The sequence below is a fragment of the Aquarana catesbeiana genome, linkage group LG01 (genome assembly GCF_042186555.1).
Source record: "Aquarana catesbeiana isolate 2022-GZ linkage group LG01, ASM4218655v1, whole genome shotgun sequence".
Lineage (NCBI taxonomy): Eukaryota > Metazoa > Chordata > Amphibia > Anura > Ranidae > Aquarana > Aquarana catesbeiana.
The window spans coordinates 749,192,003-749,215,422 of NC_133324.1; the positions used below are offsets into that span (position 1 = coordinate 749,192,003).

General features: G+C 43.9%; 1 protein-coding gene across 1 annotated transcript in view; it reads left to right on the forward strand.

Annotated features, from left to right (window-relative positions):
- Positions 1 to 18,985: 18,985 nt before the first annotated feature.
- GLRB (glycine receptor beta) overlaps positions 18,986 to 23,420 on the forward strand; it is a 234,172-nt gene continuing 229,737 nt past the window's right edge. Inside the window, exon 1 of the mRNA XM_073605686.1 lies at positions 18,986 to 19,626. The gene's annotated coding sequence lies outside the window, so the exon portion shown is untranslated. The remainder of the gene's footprint in view (positions 19,627 to 23,420) is intronic.

Here is a 23,420-nt window from a genome sequence, read left to right on the forward strand (position 1 = left end):
TCATTTTTATGAAGGTTAGCCGATCGACCGATTCGGTGGACAGGCGCACCCTGTGATCGGTAACAAAGCCTCCAGCAGCACTGAATGTGCGTTCCGAAAGAATGCTGGATGCAGGACAGGCCAGTAGCTCAATTGCATACTGTGCAAGCTCTGGCCAGTGATCCATCCTTAAGACCCAGTAACCCAGAGGATTTTCAATGGGAAAGGTTGTTGTAATATGTTCACCGATTTATGTGGGACATTGTTGTGTGTATGTACACATGCAGTCAATGTTGACCGAATGGTTGATTTGTCCAACTGAATTTTAACAGCTGAAGACTCTTTGATGTGTTAATCTTATGCAAGTCTATTTGAACATTTCAAAGGGTATTCAGTTGGTATGTTAATCTAATCTAATTACATATATCTAAAGGGGACTTGTTGATGTTGATATGCGGGAGTGCAAATTGGGGCGGTTTATGACTGCAACTGTTCACGGCTGGGGGTTGTTGTCTGTTTGAAAGACTAAAGCAAATCAAAGTCCTAAATTGGAACGGCCAATCAAATTGCTCAGCCATTCAATATTTAGTGAATATAACACGGCATTCAGTCTATAGGTTTGGGGGGAGTGAGGCTCGTCTGTGTATGAGAGAGGCTTGTCTGTGTATGCACACTCGGACCTAAGACATGGGGTTCTGAATTATATCTACTCTGTCGGATTTTTCTGTCATCTGTGGACTTTGGATTTTGTTCTGTGTTGGAAGTCAATAAAGTGCATCTCTCTGGAAGAATTGGGTTGCTGCGGAAGAGTACTTACATCATCATCATTATAATAATACCTAAATATTAATTATCTATACACCCAATATTAATACATATATTCGATCACTACAAAGGTGTCCAAGTCTGATCTTGCCCCTAGGTAATCCTGCACCATGTGAATCAGCTGGCGATGATTGCTGGAACCGATCAGACATTGGGGCTGCGGACTAAAAAATTGTCTGAACGCATCGGTCAGACGGCCTCCTTCTCCACCGCTCCTTCTGTGACTGACCGAAGCCTCAGCAACACGTTGTCCAGGAGGACCAGGAAATTGTAACCTCCCAGGCTCTGGAAATGCGTTGCACAAACCTTCCTGCAAGGCCTCCTGTTTCATCCTCTGCTCCCTCTGCGACGGCAAGGTAAGGTCCGCAAGCTTACCCTTGTAACGTGGATCAAGGAGGGTTGCCAGCCAGTAATCATCCCTCCCCTTGATACCACGAATACGAGGCTTCTTCCGCAGGCTTTGCAGGATCAGGGAGGCCATGCAGCGTAGGTTTGCTGAGGCATTCGGTCCAGAGTCCTCTGGGTCACTAAGGACGACATGATCCGCAGCCACCTCCTCCCAGCCACATACAAGTCCATGGGTTTCTTCAGACTGTAAATGATCCCTTGAAGACTGCTGCTGATGCTGAGTGCCAGGCTTCACCTCCATGCTGACACAATCCTCCTTCTCCTCCTCGTCCTCTTCCTGTGTGATCGGCGGGCACGCAGGAACACTGTCTGGATAAAGGGGGCCTTGAGAGATAAGGAAGTCCTCCTCTTCCTCCCTCTGTTCTGCCTCAAGTGCCCTGTCCATTATTCCATGCAGGGTGTACTCCAACAGGTGGACAAGAGGGACAGTGTCACTGATGCATGCACTGTCACTGCTCACCATCCTTGTGGCCTCCTCAAATGGTGACAGGACAGTGCATGCATCCCTGATCATAGCCCACTGGCGTGGGGAAAAAAAACAAGGTCCCCTGACCCTGTCCTGGTGCCATAGTTGCATAGGTACTCATTGATGGCCCTCTGCTGCGTGTGCAGCCGCTGCAGCATGGCCAACGTTGAGTTCCACCTGGTGGGCATGTCACAGATTAAGTGGTTCTTGGGCAGGTTAAATTCCTTTTGGAGGTCAGCCAGCCGAGCACTGGCATTATATGACCTGCGGAAATGCACAGACTTTCCTAGCCTGCCTCAGGACATCCTGTAAGCCCAGGTACCTGCCCAAGAACCGCTGCACCACCAAGTTAAGGACGTGAAGCAAACAGGGCACATGGGTCAGTTGTCCCTGTCAGAGGGCGGAGGGGAGGTTGGTGCCATTGTCCCAAACCACCATACCTGCCTTAAGCTGGCGTGGCGCCAACCACCTCTGAACCTGCCCCTGCAGAGCTGACAGAATCTCTGCCCCAGTGTGGCTCCTGTCCCCCAAGCACACCAGCTCAAGCACCACATGGCATCTTTTTGCCTGCATGCTTGCATAGCCCCTTGAACGCCTACGGAGTACCGCTAGTTCCGAGGACAAATCAGTACAGGAAGAGGCCATGGAGGAAGAAGAAGAGGAGGGGGTGGAGGAGAAAGGTGTGGCAGAATCACCACTAGTAGAATTTTGGAGGCGTGGTGGTGGAACAACCTCCAACACTATTGCACCCTGTCCTGCATCCTTCCCAGCTGCCAGAAGATGCACCCTGTGTGCAGTGAAAGATAGGTATTGTCCCTGTCCATGCCTGCTGGACCATGAGTCAGCGGGAATATGCACCTTACCGTTGACCACCCTGTCCAGCGAGGCCAAGATATTGCCTTCCACATGTCGGTAGAGAGCCGGAATTGCCTTCCGTGAGAAAAAGTGGCGTTTGGGAACCTGCCACTGAGGAACCGCACATTCCACAAACTCAAGGAAGGGAGCAGAGTCTACCAACTGAAAAGGCAGCAGCTGAAGTGCTAGCAATTTAGCCAAGCTAGCATTCAACTGCTGGGCATGTGGTTGGCTGGGAGCGAACTTCTTTCGGCGGTGCAGCAGCTGGGGCAGGGAAATTTGCCTGGTACAATCTGACGTTGGTGTACCGATAGCAGATTGCCCACAAGTACTTGGCTGTGACACACCTAATTCTACACCTTCATTCCTCTCAGTGCAGGTTTCAGAGAGGACTGAAGGTATAGTGGGGTTGGAGATCCCAGCTGATGAGAAGCAAGGAGAGGTCCGCTTTGTTCTTTGGTGTGGGTCTTTTAGGTACACTTGCCAACGAACTGCATGGCAGGTCGACATATGTCTGGTCAAGCATGTGGTGCCCAAGCGGTTGATGTTTTGGCCACGCGAGATACACTTGAGACATATGTTGCAAATAGCAGAGGTGGGATCTGATGCACTCGTCTCAAAAAAGGCCGACACCAAAGAACTTTTGGGATAATGCGCAGAGACAGCAGCGCCCTGTGCATGCGGAGCTCTGTGGTGTGATGCAGTCGGTGTGCTGCCCTTAAGCTGGCCCCTGGAGGGCATCCTGCCTCGTTGGAGATGTGCCGCCTCCTCCTCCTCTCTCCTATCAAGCACCCACATGGAGTCAGTGACCTTATCATCCCCTCCCTCCTCATCACTGGAGCAAAGCTGGCAGTATGCTGCAGCTGGGGGAACATGACTGCCAGATTGCTGTCCTTCTTGGGCACGCCCTCTCTCTGGGCTCACGTTACTGCCTTCCTCTAGCTGGCTACCATCATCGGAGCCTTCAAAACACTGGGCATCCTCCTGGAGCATGTACTCAAAACTGTGGTCAAACAGTTCAGGGGACTCCTCAGGAGGACATGGTGGGACTAGGGAAGGAGTGACTGATGCCATTGAGCCGAGGGAAGAGGCCGCATTGGCAGTTGCTTTGACAGACAAAGTACCCCGAAAAAAAGGACAAGCATGTCCCACGGCCACGTGCTGATGAGGATGCACCGTCTCCACAACCAGCACTGTTGCCTCTAGACACAGAGCCTGCTTGCCCTCTTTTATTGGCTTGTAACTGTCTGCCTCTCCTTGTTGATCAGAAGAACACCACCAATTTTCTCCAGGTAGCTTTAGGTGCACGCTGTGCAGAGGACGCACTACACTAACTTGTAAATAATGCAGCTGCCTGCGGTGCTAATAGGATCAGAATAACACCACCAATTTTCTTCAGGTATATTTAGGTACGCACTGTGCAGAGAACGCAGTACACTAACTGTAAATACTGTAGCTGCCTGCCTGTGGTATTAATAGGATCAGAACAACAGCAATTGTCTTCAGGTAGCTTTAGGTGTACACTGTGCAGAGAACGCAGTACACTAACTGTAAATACTGTAGCTGCCTGCCTGTGGTACTAATAGGATTAGAAGAACACCACCAATTTTCTTCAGGTAGCTTTAGGTGCACACTGTGCAGAGGACGCACTACACTAACTTGTAAAAACTGCAGCTGCCTGCGGTACTAATAGGATCAGAAGAACACCACCAATTTTCTCCAGGTAGCTTTAGGTGTACACTGTGCAGAGGACGCAGTACACTAACTGTAAATACTGTAGCTGCCTGCCTGTGGTACTAATAGGATTAGAAGAACACCACCAATTTTCTTCAGGTAGCTTTAGGTGCACACTGTGCAGAGGACGCACTACACTAACTTGTAAAAACTGCAGCTGCCTGCGGTACTAATAGGATCAGAAGAACACCACCAATTTTCTCCAGGTAGCTTTAGGTGCACACTGTGCAGAGGACGCACTACACTAACTTGTAAATACTGCAGCTGCCTGCGGTGCTAATAGGATCAGAATAACACCACCAATTTTCCTTAGGTAGATTTAGGTACACACTGTGCAGAGGACGCAGTACACTAACTGTAAATACTGTAGCTGCCTGCCTGTGGTACTAATAGGATCAGAAGAACACCACCAATTCTCTTCAGGTAGCTTTAGGTGCACACTGTGCAGAGGACACAGTACACTACCTGTAAATACTGTAGCTAATAGGACTAATAGGATCAGAAGAACACCAGCAATTTTCTTCAGGTAGCTATAAATACTGTAAAAACACCTGCCTGCCTGTCAGTAGAAAGAGAATAACAGGAACGGATCTAGCTAAACTGAATACAGTGTATATATATATATATATATATATATATATATATATATATATATATATATATACACACACATACACATACATACACACACATATACAACACCTAGGATGCATATATATACACAATACACTGTAAGTGCAGCTAACTGATTCGCCTGCCTACTCTTAACTTAAATCAAATGACACTGTCTCTCTCTCTCTCAATCTCTCTCTCAATGCCGGAACACACTACACAGGGCCGACGTGCAGGCGGCCTTATATAGTGTGGGGCGTGTACTAAACCCCCTGAGCCATAATTGTCCAAAGCCACCCTGGCTTTGGCCAATTACGGCTCTCTGTACAGACGGCGCTGTGATTGGCCAAGCATGCGGGTCATAGTGTATGCTTGGCCAGTCATCAGCCAGCAATGCACTGCGATGCCGCAGTGAATTATGGGCCGTGATGTGCCACTCGAATTTGGCGCGAACGGCCCATAACGTTCGCAATTCGACGAACGGTCGAACATGCGATGTTCGAGTCGAACATGGGTTCGACTTGAACTCGAAGCTCATCCCTGGTAATATCAATCAAATATTTAATAAATGACTTAGTACAGTATTTATAAATGTTTTCATACAAACTTCTCCCAGGATTTGCACATTTTTAAATTGAATCCAATTAGAAAAATATGTGAAAGTTCTGAGAATCATGTGTGAAAACATTTATAAATAGACCCCTAAAGACACATACACACAGCCAGAATGTCGGGAGACCTTTGCTGGTTCAAAAAATTGAACCAGCAAAGGTCTCGCATTCTGCCCGTGTGTATGTCGGTCTGTCTGACAGAAGCTGGCCGTTCAGCCAGCTTCTGTCAGACGTGCATGCTGGAAAACCAGCAGTCGACCAACTCCCAATAAGCGATCTCAGTCAATGGCAGGGAGTTCACTGAACTAACATCACAGTTTAGTACAGCGGTTAGTACCATGGCTCCGCTGGATTGCACGAAAAAAAAAAAAAATAAACTGTAGTGTGCATTAGTCTTATAAGGTGGAAAAAATCAGTTTTAGATTTTCTGTATTTACTTTTTTGCCACTATTTGCTGTAAAAGCAGGAACGTTTACATGTTTGAAAGTGACCATGTAGCAAAGTGCCCATTTGCTCATGCACAGATGAAGGCACAGGCTCTTTAAATCCATCTCCCACAACTCCCTGGGTTCCTGGACACACCTAAGAAAGATATTTTTCTCTGCTTCCCTCCTTCAGCCACTCAGAAAGGCTATACCCGATGTGACAAAAGTAGCTGCGCAAGTGATCTGCAGCCAGGTGAGAGGTCCTCCACTGTCAGATCCAGAGTGCAAGCAGCCAGGCCCCAGCCTTTTAGCACCCAACTTCTCCTAGCTACTCTGGGAAGCACCTCCCAAATGTCAACCAGAGCACTCCAGTTTCAGTAGCCCCTTATGCTTGGGCGTTGAATCTCTCAAGTTTGCCTGTGTTATCAGAAATACCTTGGACCTCACTGTGAGGCATGCTGTTTATGAGGATAAGCTCAAGTAGCTGCTTGTGTTCGATGCTGTTTTACTAAAATAGTAATTTATAGTTACATAAAATTTCTTATAATATATCTATATCAAAACAAAAAGAATATCTATATATATGAGATAGCGCTGTGAAAACTATCTATAAGTTACATTTGTAGGGTTTTGTCTGGCTAAGGTAGACACCTGAAATTTAGCACCTCATCCGAAGAAGTCAATTATTCACTAAAAGGGGGGGTTGGGTGCAGGATGATAATGGTGCTTACAGATAAAAATGGAAACCGTACAAGTATATATGTATAAAAAAATATTAAAGTTTAATAGAAACATGATTAAACACAAAACATAGCAATTCGTTGAGTTTTGTTAAACATCTCCATTATGGTGGTCATATAAGGAGAGTTCCAGATGAAAAGGAGATTAAATAATCGTATGCTATCCCAAAATGTTTCGCCTTATGGCTTCATCAGGGAATATACGAATCAACCAATAATTATGGAAAAACACCTCAGAGCCCCGAGGAGGGTCCCCTACGGATGAAGGACCACCGGGAAGAGGAGGCACTACGCGGCCACAGAGAGCACACAACCAACAGATTAAAAGCAAGTGTATTCAGAGCATATATAGGAGCGCGCTTGTGTATAGGATACCATAGGTCCAATAAGGACAAGCCAGTGACTGAGGGAGACCTGCAAGTTTGATTTGTCTGTTCTGCAGCATTTTGTTCATAATTAAATGATCTGCAAATATAGCTCATAAGATGTCATCTCCATTCAGTCATAGGTTCTTCAAGGTCCAGTCCCCTTTAAGGGGCCCCCAAGCAGTTTGCATCCAAAAGAAGGAAGACTCCAACAGAGCATTTCCTCACTAAAATCACATTTGTTAAATCCCATAAAAACATTCAAAACAAATAAAAATATATTGTCCATCAGTCAGTCACAGTTTGTACAATATCTCCCTTTCCTCAAGCTCTCATTCCCATCACCATGCCCAACAGTCGGTTTCATACCCTGCCTTCCGATCACATTATGACACTTCCAGTTGCCGTGCCGTCTGATCCTAACATTTCATCCTTACTTGTTTGACATCTTATGAGCTTTATTTGCTGATCATTTAATTATGAAAGGCAATTTGTTCTGGTGAGTGAGATTGGATGTTGGAACAGATGGAACATTTTTTTCCTGTGGTGGATTGGAAGATTTGATTCACAAAGAAGCAATATATACAGATATAAAATGAAGTGTGCTGTGGAATATCTGTTGCACATGTCACTGGTGCTATTGGATTTTGGGCGCTAAATGGACACTATTTTTATGTTATTTTTTTTTTAATGAACAATAAATGTAATTTATGAGAATTGTAACTAGATATTTTTCACAGTGCTACCTCATATCTATAGATATTATTTTTGTTTTGATATAGATGTTATAAGAACAAGGTAACAGCAGTGATTTTGAGTGGTTTTCCATTTTTCATATATATTTTTTCACTTTTACACACGCTGTGTGCTGAATTTTTATTATCCATGTTTATGATGGTTTAATCTGTGGCGCAGTAGTTTTTTTGGGTAGTTCTTAGTTACACTCTCTGTTGCTATAGAGACTTATAGAGACAATGCTATGCAGCCACATAACTGAGTCACAGAAACATTGCTGCGAAGAGTCCATGTTCATAATCTGTTTTGTGTTACTCTGCAGTGTATGGATGCACGGACTTCGCCATCCGGCCCTGTTTTGCATTATTGCACCTGTTTCGTAAAATGCAAGTTGCAATTACTTCTTGTCGGATCATTCGGCTGATTATCCATTCTGTTAAAACCACTTTTTTGCAGATCGGACCAGGTCGGATGTCAGCGGACATGGCTCCGCTGACATCCGTCTCTCCATAGGCTAACATGGAGCGCCCGTTCAGGTCCGCCGTCAAAACTGACAGGCGGACCTGAACGGTCCGACCGTGTGAAAGGGGCCTTAAAGGAGAATTGTACAAAAATGATTAGCTAAACCCACAAGTGTTTTTTTACCATTACTGTTCCTTTATATTGGCTTTCGAAATTTACAAATGCAGCAATTTAGAAATTGGATGAATGGTTTAGCACTGGGAAACACTTATTGTTAGATAGGTAGTGCATTTTATATACAACTATATAGATCAGACCAAAATGAGGGACAAATGAGGTGGAATGAGGGACAGAGGGACTTTGTTTCAAAACAGGAAGAGTCCCTCGAAATCAGGGACAGTTGGGAGCTATGACTGTTATCTCCCCAGGCTCTGTGTGCTAATAACCCCACATTCTCAGACTGGCTGTCACCGCTTGCAGCAGGATTATTGCACTGTGTTGTACCTGTCTTCAAGTTCTAGGCTCTCCAAACTGAGAGCCTATTATTCCCAGAATTGTGTCACACCTGATAACAGGTATGATGAAGGATTTATCAGCCCAGCCATCTGAGCAGTCTGTGGCCCCCTGATCTGCTGACTCATACCTGGAGGAGCACTCCGTCAATGTCATTGAATCCGATAGGCATATAATCTTCATTACTGCATTCCTCCACAATGCTGGCTTGTGTTTGTCTATTGTTGTGATCTAGATGAGGATCAGATCACATTTTATGGCAAATTACTGCAGAATATAAGTTAAAGCGGGGGTCCACCCACACTGCCAAAAAAAATAAATATTAAAAGCCAGCAGCTACAAATACTGCAGCTGCTGACTTTTAATACATGGCCACTTACCTGTCCCAGGGTCCAGCGATGTCGGCAGGCGAAGCTGAGAACCCTCTCGGTTCTCGGCAGCTGCCGCCGCCATCCTAGGTGAAGGAATCAGGAAGTGAACCGTTGCGGCTTCACTTCCCGGTTCCCTACTGCGCATGCGCGAGTCGCGCTGCGCATCGTAAGTGGTCCCCGCTCTCTCCTGGGAGCTGTGTGTTTCCCAGGAGACAGCGCGGAGGGACAGGAAGAGGCATAGACTCCCATGGGAGTCTATGCCGGAAGTGGGTGCAAATACCTGTCTTAGACAGGTATCTGCACCCCCCTCCCCCCTAAAAGGTGCCAAATGTGACACCGGAGGGGGGGGGGTTCCGAAAAGCGGAAGTTCAATTTTTGTGTGGAATTCCGCTTTAATTCCAAGGGATTCACATACTTCATATATACTTTATGAATATATCTATCTATCTATATCTATATATATATATATATATATATAGATATAGATATAGATATAGATATATCTATATCTATATATATATATATATATATAGATAGATATATATATAGATATATATATATCTATATATATATATATCTATAGATATATATACAGTACATACATACATAAAAACTAAGTATTGAACACGTCACCATTTTTCTAGGTAAATATATTTCTAAAGGTGCTATTGACATGAAATTGTCACCTCTTTTCAGTAACAACCCATGCAATCCATATCACAAGTCAGTTGATTGAGTTGGCCCACCCTTTGCAGCTATAGCAGCTTCAACTCTTCTGGGAAGGTTGTCCACAAGGTTTAGGAGTGTGTCTATGGGAATGTTTGACCATTCTTCCAGAAGCACATTTGTGAGGTCAGGCACTGATGTTGGATGAGAAGGCCTGGCTTGCAGTCTCCGCTCTAATTCATCCCAAATGTATTCTATCGGGTTGAGGTCAGGACTTTGTGTAGACCAGTCATGTTCCTCCACCCCAAACTCACTCATCCACAGCATGCCAAGACTCAAACTAATTTCATTACCTGGACTCCAGGTGTGTAAACTAGTGACTCCAATTAAAGTGGTTGTAAACCCTTTACAATCCACTTTTTGCTACAGGTAAGCCTATAATAAGGCTTACCTGTAGCTACCCTGGATATCTCCTAAACCTGCACGGTTTAGGAGATATCCCCTGTATCTGCATGTGCCGGCGTCATCGGCACATGCGCACTGAAGCAACAGCACATACGTGCCGTTGCTTCAGTTAGACTGTGCCGTTACTGGCGGCTCCCGTGTGCATGCGTGGGAGTGACGTCATCGTGGCTCCGGCCAATTACAGCGCCGGAGCCCATGATACCCAGAAGTAACAACGGAAGCGATGTCGCCGGCCGGAGTGGTGAACGAGGACCGCTGCGGGGGTTTGGTTTAAGGTAAGTAATACATAATGAGCTAGTATGCTCTTGCAGGCTTTTTTTTGTTTGTTTTGTTTGTGGATTTACGACCATCTTAACTTTCCATTAAGTATTTAGTCTATGGGTTCACTTACTTTTTCCACCAGCACTGTGAATGTTTAATGGATGTGTTTGGTACAGACATGAGAAATTAGAATTGTTTGTGTGCTATCAACATAAGCACATTGTTTTTGTCTATTGTCATTTATCCTATTTAATGGCAAATTACTGCAGAAAACCAGCTAATTTCAGTGGGTTCACATACTTTTTCCTTATATATATATATATATATATATATATATATATTAAAGAGGAAAAGGAAGAGATTATTTAGAAGATAAGGGGTTAATGAGTAAAAATCCTAGTCAAAGCTGGTCATAGCCAGCTTGAATTTGCTCATTTCCTGCTGAATCGACTGAAATTCCAGCCGTGAGTGGCTCTGCATGAACCACCTAGCTCAATCAAAATTTGATTTAAAGATCAACTAAGTCAGGTGGAAAATGATCAGCCTAACAACAATAGCATCTTATTAGTTGCAGTCAGTGCTCAGTGGGGCCACTGTATTCAGGAAGTTGCGGGTGTCCCAGCTGCTGAACATGATAGTTTGCAGTGGAGATTCCTCTATCCACACTGTTTAGAATGGATGGGGGAATCGATTTATACTGAATGAGAGAAAATTGAGCCATGTATGGCTATATTTAAGTGTATGTAAACTCTAATAATAAACTGCTCCTACTTGCTCCCTTTTGGTTTCATACATAAACCATTGAAATCATTTTGTCGTTTGAGTGCCAAAAAAATAAAATAAAATAGCCATTCATCCATTTAGATTTCTTGTGAGCTGATAATTCCCTTTACTCCTTGCCTTTGAATTATCAGTTAGCACTGTTCCCTCCTAGCTCTGTGGACTACAAAACACCTCCCCCTGTTATAGAGAAGAGGAGGAGGTGTTACGTAGTCTTAACACACTCCCTGTCCAAGAGTGACAATCCTAAAATGGGAAGTGTGTTAATAGCAGGATTACTAGGTTAACCAATTCAATACCAGACACTTTCCCCCCTTCCTGCCCAGGACAATTTTCAGCTGTCAGCGCTGTCACACTTTGACAATTGTGCGGTCATATAACACTGTACCCAAACTAAGTTTTTATCATTTTGTTCCCACAATTAGAGCTTTCTTCTGGTGGTATTTGATCACCATTGGGGTTTTTATTTTTTGCCTAAACAAATAAAAAAAGACCGAAAATTAAAAAAGAAAAGTTTTTCTTTGTTTCTGTTATAAAATTAGTTAAAAAGTAAATTTTCTCCTTCATGGATGGGCACTGATGTGGCTGCACTGACGGGCACTGATAAGGCGGCACTAATGAGTTGACACTGAGGTGGCACTGAATATGGGCACTAATATGCAGCACTGATAGGCGGCACTGATGGGCACTCATAGGTGGCACTGATAGGTGACACTGATAGGTGGCACTGAAGGACACTGATAGATGGCACTGATAAGGAGTTACTGGCAGGCATTACTGATGGGCACTGATTGACATAATTTATGTGCACTGATTGGCATCCCTGGTGGTCATGGGTGGCATACCTGGTGGTCATCATTGGTGGGCATCCCTGGTGGTCCTGTGTGGGCATCCCCGGGGGGGCTGCACTGATAAACAATCAGCGGAGACCCCCCCCTGTCAGGAGAGCAGCTGATCGGCTCTCCTCTAGTCGTGTCTGTCAGATGCGATAAAGGAAAAGCTGATACACGGCCTTTCCAAGTTTACATTGTGATCAGCTGTGATTGGACACAGCTGATCACGTGGTAAAGAGCCTCTTTCAGAGGCTCTTTACCTAGAGCTGAGTTGCGGTGTGTCAAACTGACACACTGCACCACCGATCGCCAGGCTGCGTGCCCCCACGGCTTATCCTGCTAGATGTCATGTGACGCCCAGTCAGGGTAACCACTTCCTGACCATCATTTTGCTACAGGCTGGGCGGAAGTGGTTAAAATAGAGGAAAGAAAGTGTGAAAACAGAATGCAGCCACCACATCCAAGGTGATATACTATCATTTATTTCTTCTTGGGTTTAGATACTCTTTAAGGAAAGCACAATAAAGAAGATGCTAGTCAGGGCAAATTAGGGATTTGATTAAGTAACAGAGAAGGGGTGAATTTGGGGCAAAATAATGTTTACTAAGGGGTTAGAAAACAACAAACAATAATTCCCAGCTCACTTACCAGCCAGCCTGCAACAAACCGAATTGACCATGTCTAACAGTTCACATTAAAAACAGGGGTTTAGTTTGCACACATTTGCAAATACATGCAAAAGCTGCAGAGGCCATGTCACAGCACCCCAGTATACTGCAGTCCTAACTCTATAATTTTGATAGTCTCTACCAAGCATTTACTGGCCATTGGGAATACTGGGAGTTTTCCAGTGGGCCGATGGCTCAGTGGGCCAGTCAGGTGCAGTCCTGGAGCTGCTCCTCTCTGACAGTGAGTAATCGTGATTTCACTTCTGTCACCAAGGAGCAGCTGCCGACACTTGCTGGAGAGAGGATTAGGCTTTCTGCTCCCTTCAGCCTGCAGGGGGAGATAAAAAAAAGGCAGACTTTCCTTCCTCTCTCCCTTTATCACTTGTCGCTTATCACATGACTGGAGAGAGAAACGAGATACTGCCTTCAGAACTGTGAGTACTCGTGAGAGGGGGAGGACACTCTGATGTGAAGGGGGTTGCTGATGGGGACACTGATGTAAGGGGGCTACTGATGGGGACACTATGATGTGAATGGGGCTGCTGATGGGGACACTCTGATGTGAAGGGGGCTGCTGATGGGGACACTCTGATGTAAGGGGACTGCTGATGGGGACACTCTGATGTGAAGGGGACTGCTGATGGGGACACGCTGATGTGAAGGGGACTGCTGATGGGGACACTCTGATATAAGGGGACTGCTGATGGGGACACTCTGATGTGAAGGGGACTGCTGATGGGGACACTCTGATGTGAAGGGGACTGCTGATGGGGACACTCTGATGTGAAGGGGACTGCTGATTAGGACACGCCGATGTGAAGGGGACTGCTGATGAGGACACGCCGATGTGAAGGGGACTGCTGATGGGGACACGCCGATGTGAAGGGGACTGCTGATGGGGACACGCCGATGTGAAGGGGACTGCTGATGGGGACACGCCGATGTGAAGGGGACTGCTGATGGGGACACGCCGATGTGAAGGGGACTGCTGATGGGGACACGCCGATGTGAAGGGGACTGCTGATGGGGACACGCCGATGTGAAGGGGACTGGTGATGGGGACACGCCGATGTGAAGGGGACTGGTGATGGGGACACGCCGATGTGAAGGGGACTGGTGATGGGGACACGCCGATGTGAAGGGGACACGCTGATGTGAAGGGGACTGCTGATGAGGACACTCAAAATTAAAGTGGGCTCGGTCTGGATGAAGAACAGGGCCAGATTTTTTTTGTCCCAGTCCAGCCCTGGTCTCTACTGAGTTGGTGTACATATAGATTAATAGATAGATTAAGGGTCCTTTCACACTGATACGTTTTTCCTACATTTTTTCCTTGCAAGAAAAATGTTTCCCTTTAGGCCCAGGTTCATACTGATGCAGTGCGGGACCGCATGTAATTTGCACAGGAATCACAGCACATTGCTGTGCGAATTACATGCGGTGTCTCTGGTGTGCGATTTTAGCCATGGATTTGCATGGCTCAAATCGCACCACATTTGCACGAAACTCGTGCAGGACCTTTTTTTGTCCGCACCAGAATCAGGTTGCATGGGTGTTCACACCCATGCAATCCGATTCTGCAAATCACACTGTGTTTTGCAAACCGATTTCAGGGTGTCGTTAACTTAACATTCACCCAGTTTGCATGAACGGGTTGCAATTTTGATGCGGTGCGGAATCTGCAGCCAGTTTGTTGTGAATTCACACCGCATCTAGTGTGAACAGAGGCTTAATCCTATGGGACCTTTCATACCACTGCGTTACCGGTGCAGTGCGTTTTGAAAAGGAGCGCATGCTGCATCTTTGGTGCGGTTTTGAAACCCACACCAGAAATGCAGCTTCCCATTGAAAGGAATGGAAATTGCGGCAAAATCTTGGTAAAATCACAGTAAAAAATGCACTGTGATTTTGCATTTTTGGCACGTTTTTAAGTCAGATAACCCAAAAACCCACAGCAAACGCATCTGGAACACAGCAAAACCGCTGTAAAAATGCATATGCACCTGTGAAAATGGACATGTAACTGAAAAACGCACTAAAAAAGCAAAATTGTTTCTCCCGCGATTTTTGCTGTGCATTCCATTCATTTCATTTCATTTTTGGTGTGGGTTTGCAAAAATGCACCACAGATGCAGCATGCAGGACTTTTTAAAACACACTGCACTGATTACGTAGTGGTGTGAAAGGTCCCATAGGATTTATAGGGAAACATTATTATTATGTACGTCCTCCAACTTAGGAGACTCACAAAAGAGTTAGGACTGCAGTACATTGGGGTGACGTGGCATTGCCGCTGCAGCTCATGCATGTATTTGCAAATGTGTGCAAACTAAACCCATTGGTTTTAATGTGAATGGCTAGACAGGGTCAATTCATTTTGTTGCAGGCTGTCGGGGAAGTGATCTGGGAGTTTTTCTTTTTTGTTTTTTGACATGCGTCGCCCTTCCATGTGCACTTGCTGCAAAGGCCAGTTATAAGTTGGGGTGGTTGCCATTTGTTTGTACTGTTGGTAATTGGAGAGGGGACGCACTGGATACCTTGGCTGCCATTGTGGTATTGCTGGGTGTCCAGTGCATCCCTGTACCTTTAATGAGGGTCTGCAGCTGTTCTTACTGGCCTCTCACTGCAGAACTAGCTGCACTCCTGTGACCCTCAGAAGTATACCTAAAAAAGCTTTGGTCATACTTCCTCTTTAAATAGCACTAAATTATATTCTTATTCTCCAAAAATAACTCATACACATCCACTACTCATGCCACCCAACTTTTTGAGATGGGAACGAGGGACACCTATCAGCAAAAGTATGCAGACGTGGGACATGCCCCCTGCCACGCCCCCTTAAAGGAAAATTATACAAAAAAAATGATTTGTTAAACCCACAAGTGCTCTTTTTTTTTTACCACTACTATTCCTTTATACTGGCTTTTGACATGTACAAATGCAGCAATTTAGAAATTGGATGAAACGTTTATCACTGGGAAACACTTTTTGAAAGATAAATAGTGCATTTATATATACAACTATATAGATCAGACCAAAATGAGGGACAAATGAGGAGGACAGTGGGACAGAGGGACTTTGCTCCAAATCAGGGGACAGTCCCTCGAAATCAGGGACAGTTGGGAGCTATGACTACTGTATGACAACATTTTAAAATCATACATTGTATTTTAATTATTTCTAGCCCACTCCTATTAATCTGAACAATTTTGAAGTTTGTAAAACTCCTCACTTATTTACTTCCTTGAATTCTGCAATACATAATCCCTATTCCCTATTGATAGACAAACACTACTGTGTCACACAGAGCCTGCCTTCTGAACTACAGAGGTCCCGAGAGGAGGAGTTTCAGGAGGCGGAGTCAGTATAGGAATCACTGCTTGCAGACAGCGAGGTACCATGGGATATGTAGTTCTTAGAAACTGAAAGTAAATGCAGAGGAGAAGCTGCAAAGCATGCTGGGAATCCAGGAAGCTGTGGAAAGAGATGGCCAGCACTCACAGCATGAAAGGAGACTTTTCAAGTAAGTTTATATTGGATTGTCAAAAATAACTATAGTTTGTGATGTTATTACAATGCTAGTTGCAGTCATGTGCACTGCTCTATGCACACTACAAATCCCATAGCCCCTAGCCCATTTTGGGAGCAAGCAGTGAGACTGAATCACAGGACCAAAAAAAAAAAATTGAAATTGTAGACTTGAAGGCAGCTGAGCACAATAGAAGGCACTTTTTGATAAGACATACCTGAATATTGTTTTTTTTAAAAAAAAAAAAAAAAAAAAAAAAAAAAAAAAAACAGAGTTTAGTTTCACTTGCTATATCAAAATAAATATATATATATATATATATATATATATATATATATATATATATATATATCTCTATCTATCGATCACCGATACTCCTCATTTAACGACTTACCTGTTTAATGACCAATCAGACTTACGAGCAGCATTCCTCACCCTAACGTTGCGCTTTTACATCATTGTATTGTACAGTACAGTATAGAATTTTTGTTTGTGCTCTGTACTTATGCAAATTAAAACAACGTCATTGAGCTAGAGTTTTGTGTTTTAGACCTTTTTTTTCACAATACAGTACAGTACAGTACAGTAGATAAGAATGCTTAAAATATTGATTACTTGTGATTCCCTGTTTAACAACCAATTTGTTTAATGACCAGGTCGTTAAAGCGGAGTTCCACTGTTTTTTTAGTTTATTAAAAGTCAGCAGCTACAAAAAGTGTAGCTGCTGACTTTTAATAAACAGACACTCACCTGTCCCACGGTTCAGCGATGCGGCCGCCCAAAGCCTCCGTTCCGCTGGCACCGACATTGTGAGTGTGGGCGCCCGGCTGTGACAGTTTGCGGCTTTACAGCCGTGCGCGCACTGCGCATGTGCGAGCCGCGCTGCGCTCCGTCAATGACCAGGCAATGTTCTGGGACCTGTCACGTGTCCCAGAACATTGCCGGGAGAGAGGGGCCGTCTAGGAATCGCCTAGGTGGTTAGAAGCCCGGAGGGAGGAAGTGGGACAGGAAGACATGCCAATTGTGGCGAGGAGTACTTAAAGCGAAAGTTCCATTTTTGGGTGGAACTCCGCTTCAAGTGAGGAGTATCTGTGTGTGTGTGTGTGTGTGTATATATGTATGTGTGCGTATGTATGTGTGTGTATGTGTATATATATATATATATATATATATATATATATATATATATATATATATATATATTCACATACACATTACCATTACCAAAAGTAAGAAAAAAAAGTCCTGCCTTTACACGCACATGAACTTTATTGGCATCCCAGTCTTCGTTTGTAGGGTTCACTATTGAGTTGGCCCACCCTTTGCAGCTATAACAGCTTTAACTCTTCTGGGAAGGCTGCCCACAAGGTTTAGGAGTGTGTCAATGGGAATGTTTGACCATTCTTCCAGAATTGCATTTGTGAGGTCAGGCACTGATGTTGGACGAGAAGGCCTGGCTCACAGTCTCCATGCTAATCTGTCCCAAAGGTGTTAAATCGTTTTGAGGTCAGGACTCTGTGCAGACCAGTCAAGTTCCTCCACCCCAAACTCGCTCATCCATGTCTTTGTGGACCTTGCTTTGTGCACTGGTCCAAATCATTTGGTGGAGGGGGGGATTATGGTGTGGGGTTGTTTTTCAGGGGTTTGGCTTGGCCCCTTAGTTCCAGTGAAGGGAACTCTTAAGGCGTCAGCATATCAAGACATTTTGGACAATTTCATGTTCCTAATTTTGTATGAACAGTTTGGAAATGGTCCCTTCCTGTTCCAACATGACTGCACACCAGTGCACAAAGGAAGGTCCATAAAGACATGGATGAGGGAATTTGGGGTGGAGGAACTTGACTGGCCTGCACAGAATCCTAACCTCAACCCGATAGAACACCTTTGGGTAGACGTGCAATTCATCTAGTTCCAAATTAGTTTTTAAACTAATTTCGACAAATTTGATAATTCGGAAATGTCCGAATAAACAAAAACCTGTTTAACAAATTTTTCCGAATATTTGTAAATTCGTAAATTTGAAATGAGAAAATCCAAAAATTTGAAAATCTGAAATAATAACTAACTAATAACTACCGCAACTATTACTAACTATTAAATTATAGGTATTGGAATTCCCTTTAAAATTTGGCTGTTAGTGAACATAAGGAATACAAATTTTTTTCGAAGTTACAACTTATCCGAAATAACAAATGCCGCATCTAAACGAATGGAACATAACAAATTAATAATAGTGTGTGTGTGTGTATGTATTATTTTTATATATAGATATATAGATATATATCTATATATCAATAATGTATTATGTATCAAAATATAGTAATAATAATCAATCAATTTATAGACATAGAAAAAACTGCTGATAATATAATTGAATATTAAGAAATAATTGCAAATTGAACTGACTTTAATAACGGAGGCATCCTAAATCCTTTCTAGAGGAAGTGTGTGTCTACCTCGATATAAATGGCATTGTTTTTAGCTTCCCTCTGACATAGTATACATGTGTTAAGCGTTTTGAAAGCAATAGAAATGCATGGCTACATAGAGCGCACAGCGGCATATATCCGTCCTGCGATGGATAATCATCCATAAAATGATGAAGGGAAAGGATGCTGCTATTTTTTTTATTAAGCCTTTTTTCTCCCCCACCGGTCTGTCTATGGACATCTCCAGCCTTCCCTCCCCAGCCCCCTCCTCCAGAGCACTAACAGCTGTCTGCACAGGGCTCACACACAATAAGGGGAGCGTGACTACTCTGTACATTCACATCTCCACACACAAGGCAGACATCTTCATTGTGTGCAGCAGAAGAGGAGAGAATGGTGTGATCCCTCTGCTGTGCTTCCAGTGGCAGAGGGATGAAAGGGATGAAAGGGGTGATGCTGCTGCTGCTGCACTTGCTATGCAGCTAATGATTAATTGCACTGCTCTGGGGCCTTTACTGCGCATGCTGCAGGTACACACTGCTCCTCCATCTTAAGCTTCCTGCAAATGCAGGGACCAGGACACAGCCTTTTAATAAATAAAGCAACCAATCTTGGCGCCTTATTTATCTCGCTTCCATCGCTGCAGCTGGGAAGGCTACGGAAAAGAAATCACGTTCCTATTTCCTGAACGAAGAACCAGCGACCCCCGATGCGATATATATGGGCTAGCAAGCAGTCCGGAGCTCAGCGTTTCCCCTGAGGACACAGTCTCCATCATGCACATCTAAAGGGACCTTGACCTTTTTTTTTTTTTTTTTGTGGATCCCGGAAAAATAATGGATATTTACAGGGCTGTCGTTTGTGTCTGAAGGGAAGCTGTGAGTAAACCCGAGGGTGAGTGTTGCTGTTAACCCCCACTTTCCTGTCATTGGGTCGTATTGGAGTACATGTATGCCTTATTGAACACGTTGGTACAGTAACGCCTCTCTTGAGATTGGGGTTGCGGTGTCTGTTTCTAGCCAGGGAATAGCTGCAAGATGCAGCAGGGGAGGTGGAGGGGGAGGGGGGGGGGGTAGCCTGGAGGCTACTGTCATTGTTCAGGAGACTCAATAAAGTTTTCCAGTGCTGAAGATGTACCGCAAGTACTGCTGGGATTTGTAGTGCTTGATGGACAGGCTGGATGTCACAGTAGGATGCTCGTTGGTTAAATGCGGTTTCCTCTGAGACCTTTAAATAATGATGCTGAACCAATTAAATTGCATCTTCAGTATAACCCTTAAATGATCACCTCTCCGGAGATATCCCCGATTTCTCTACTGGCCAATGTTATAGCAGCATCCTGATGTATCTGCATGGGAAACTTATTTATTTATTGCTTTGATCCATTTCTGCTCCTTGGGCAAACAAATAATACAGCATGTTGTGTACAATGACCTTAGGAACCTTAGGAACAAATGCGTCACCATGGACCAAAACACTTTTTTTTTTTTTTTAATACACATGACTTCAGTAAGTGAGGCCGCTTCACAATTTATTGTAGCAGAGATGCCGTAAATAATTGAGAATGACAGGAAATCAATGTGATTTACTGAAATTCAGTGAAAATTGAAAGGTCTGCTTAATGACAGTGCTACAATACAGAGAGAGAGCACTGTGCATTATATTTCTGGGGGAATTAAGTATCGCATGGCATCATGGGTAAATTACAATAAGGCTGGGTTCACACAATTGCAAATTGGATGCGGTTTATACACATCCAATTCGCAATGGCAGGAGATTATGACTGTCTCTCTATGGAGCCGATTCACATATATCTGATGCGGCTCCGGTGCAAATTTACATAGGAGTCCTGTGTGTCTTTTGGTTCATTTCAGGTCTCAATTCGGCCAAAAATTGGGGCTGAAATCACACCTGAAACGGTGAACGGGGACGCACCGAGTTCTGCTGTGAGCCGCATGCAAAGATAGTGTGAACCCAGCCTAAAGGCTTGCTTTGTGGAAGTATTTGGAGTAGTAGTTAACTAACAGTAACAAACACCTATCATATAAAATTGTATGTGTTTGGTAGAGCACTGTTGGTTTAATGTTACTAAAACTAGCCATACATTATGCTATTTTATTGATCAATTGCCTTTAAATTTACCTTCAGCTAAGTAGTGCAAGGGCCGGCCTGACGGCATACAAATGGAAAGCTTTGACCTCATATTGTATGGCTTTGGTAAATCTAAAAGGAAAATTGTGCAAGAAAATTGTATAATTTATGACCAGCCTAATGTATGTTTGGCAGTACATTATGCTGATCTTTGTGTTTCTGTAGGCCCAGCTATTGACCCATGGTCATATACTTGAAATAACATGCCTGTAGAGAAGACTGACCTGTGTACATGTATCAGATTGCAATGTTGTATCTAAATATAGTTATCATTGTTGCTTTTCAGAAAACAGGAATTGGTAAGACATTTAATCAAATGCTGTCTATATCAGGCTCACTACACACACTGTATTTGCATTGTACAACCTCCTGTAGATCTACCATGTAGTGCAAGGGTCTACTTGGTAGGATAGAGATTTATCAGGTAGGTCCTGGTATTACATACTTTTGGTAATTCTAAAGTTGATTGTACAGAGATTGTATGATCAGATTGTGTGTGGTGAGTTGATCCAGTTGTTGGGTCTTTTACTGATGGAATATTTTATTAGTTTATGGCTGGTTTCACACGGGCTGTCCGATCAGGCCCACCTGTCAGTTTTTCAGACGGACCTGATCAGACCATCCATAGCTCTCTATGGAGTGGCAGATGTCAGCGGACATGTGTCTGCTGACACCTGCCGGCATCCGATCCTGTCCGCCGAAAACAACGGATCGGATGACAGTCGAATGAAAATGGACAGGGGGTGCACGTCCATCTGACAGCACCATAGAGAACAGCAGAGCTGTGTCCGTGTCCACTCTGCATAGCCAAGCGGACACGGACCTGTCATCCGCCTGCTCAGTGGGGAGATCCCCTGCTGAGCAGGCAGATGCAGACTACGGAGAACTCCTGTGTGCAACCAGCCTTAGATCCCTTTTACACGGATGTTCTGATGGGGTCTGCCTATCAGTTTTTTTTTTCAGGCAGACCCGATCAGAACCTCCCATTTTTTTTTTTTCTCCATTTTCCATGTGTTACACCCACCTCAATCTAATTCGATCCAAAAAAAGAGCCTTTACCCTTCCAGTGGATTAAAATAAAAAAATAATCTGTTGCGCTTGTTGTAACATTCAATATAGAAAAGCTGCTGACACAAAATTGCTGGATACAATTAGAGAAGTATAAAGAAAGGTGCAGCGCTAAAAAATATGATAGATAAGACTGATAAAAAAATGTCCCAAAACATAAATTGAGTGAAGCCAAACGGAGTCATCCCCAACATGAGGAAACAGAAAACCCCCAATGGAGGAAATCCACCATAGAAGATGTCTCAGAAAGGGATAGGAACACCGTCACCATCACCCACACAAACTGACTCTTACCATCAGTGTATGGGTAATACACATATGTTGTAATCAGATGGTAAAGACAATCTTCTCAATATAAGCCAGCGATCATCTATATGTGTGGCATCAGCAAATTCATCACCCTTTGGACCAGGTGGAAAATATAGATTCCTCTTTGCAACAAGATGTTAGACCAGGTATGATCCAGTGGGCATATGCACCCTCGAGAATCCTGGTATGTGGGAAGTAAAAAGAACACTCATTGCACAAACTCCATGAGCAAGAGTATTTAATATAGCTAAAAATAAACTCACATTTGATAAAATTGTATACAGCGATATGAAGTGACCATCGCTTCTAGCCATCAAGATGGCCGCCGTGCCTCTGTCCAATCGCGTCCTGCATCTCCAGTCTCTGACGTCGCCTTATTTTTTTTAACATTTCGTCAAACATTCAACAGTCAACATTCGTCTTCAGGGGCGTGGTTATGACGCAAACTGACATGTATCTATAGGAATAAAGGGGTTGGACAGGCGGAAATCAGATGCATTCCAACGACCGGAAATATAGACTAAGAAACCGGAACCAACACATCTCAAAAAGTTTAGAATATTTAGAAGAAACAAGCAATGAAAAAATCCAACAGCAAGTAACTTAAATATAAATACAAAAGTCATAATAAGTTTTGAATAAAATTAAAACAACGGGTGATTATAGTAAAAGACTGGGCAGTGGTGGTTGCAGGAGGTGGCGGCATCTTGTGGTTGGAGTACAAATTGCAGTACAAAAATATAAGTGCAAAAATTAAGTGGATTGAATCAGATGGCAGTTGGGTGTAAACGGTCAGGCGGTCCATCCGACTGCCCTTAGAGGAGAGTGGGCTGTGATTCTGATACCTCCAACAAATTCTGCATCACTTTACATAATCACATATACAATATGTATCATGAATAAAAACACACTCAGATTATTTTCTCTCTACAGATTATCCTAAGGCAAAGTGCCAAAAAATTTTGCTACTAATTTACTGTATATCTTACCCTGGCACAAAAAAATGAAATCTGATCTTTGTCTGTATGTCATGCTGATCAGGTGGTTTCAATATTTTCTAAACATCTGACCCAAAACAATTATGCAGGTCCCATCCAACTTTGGCTTCATCATTGTTCTCTACCAGTACTCAGAAACTACTGAACAGTGTTAACTTTGTC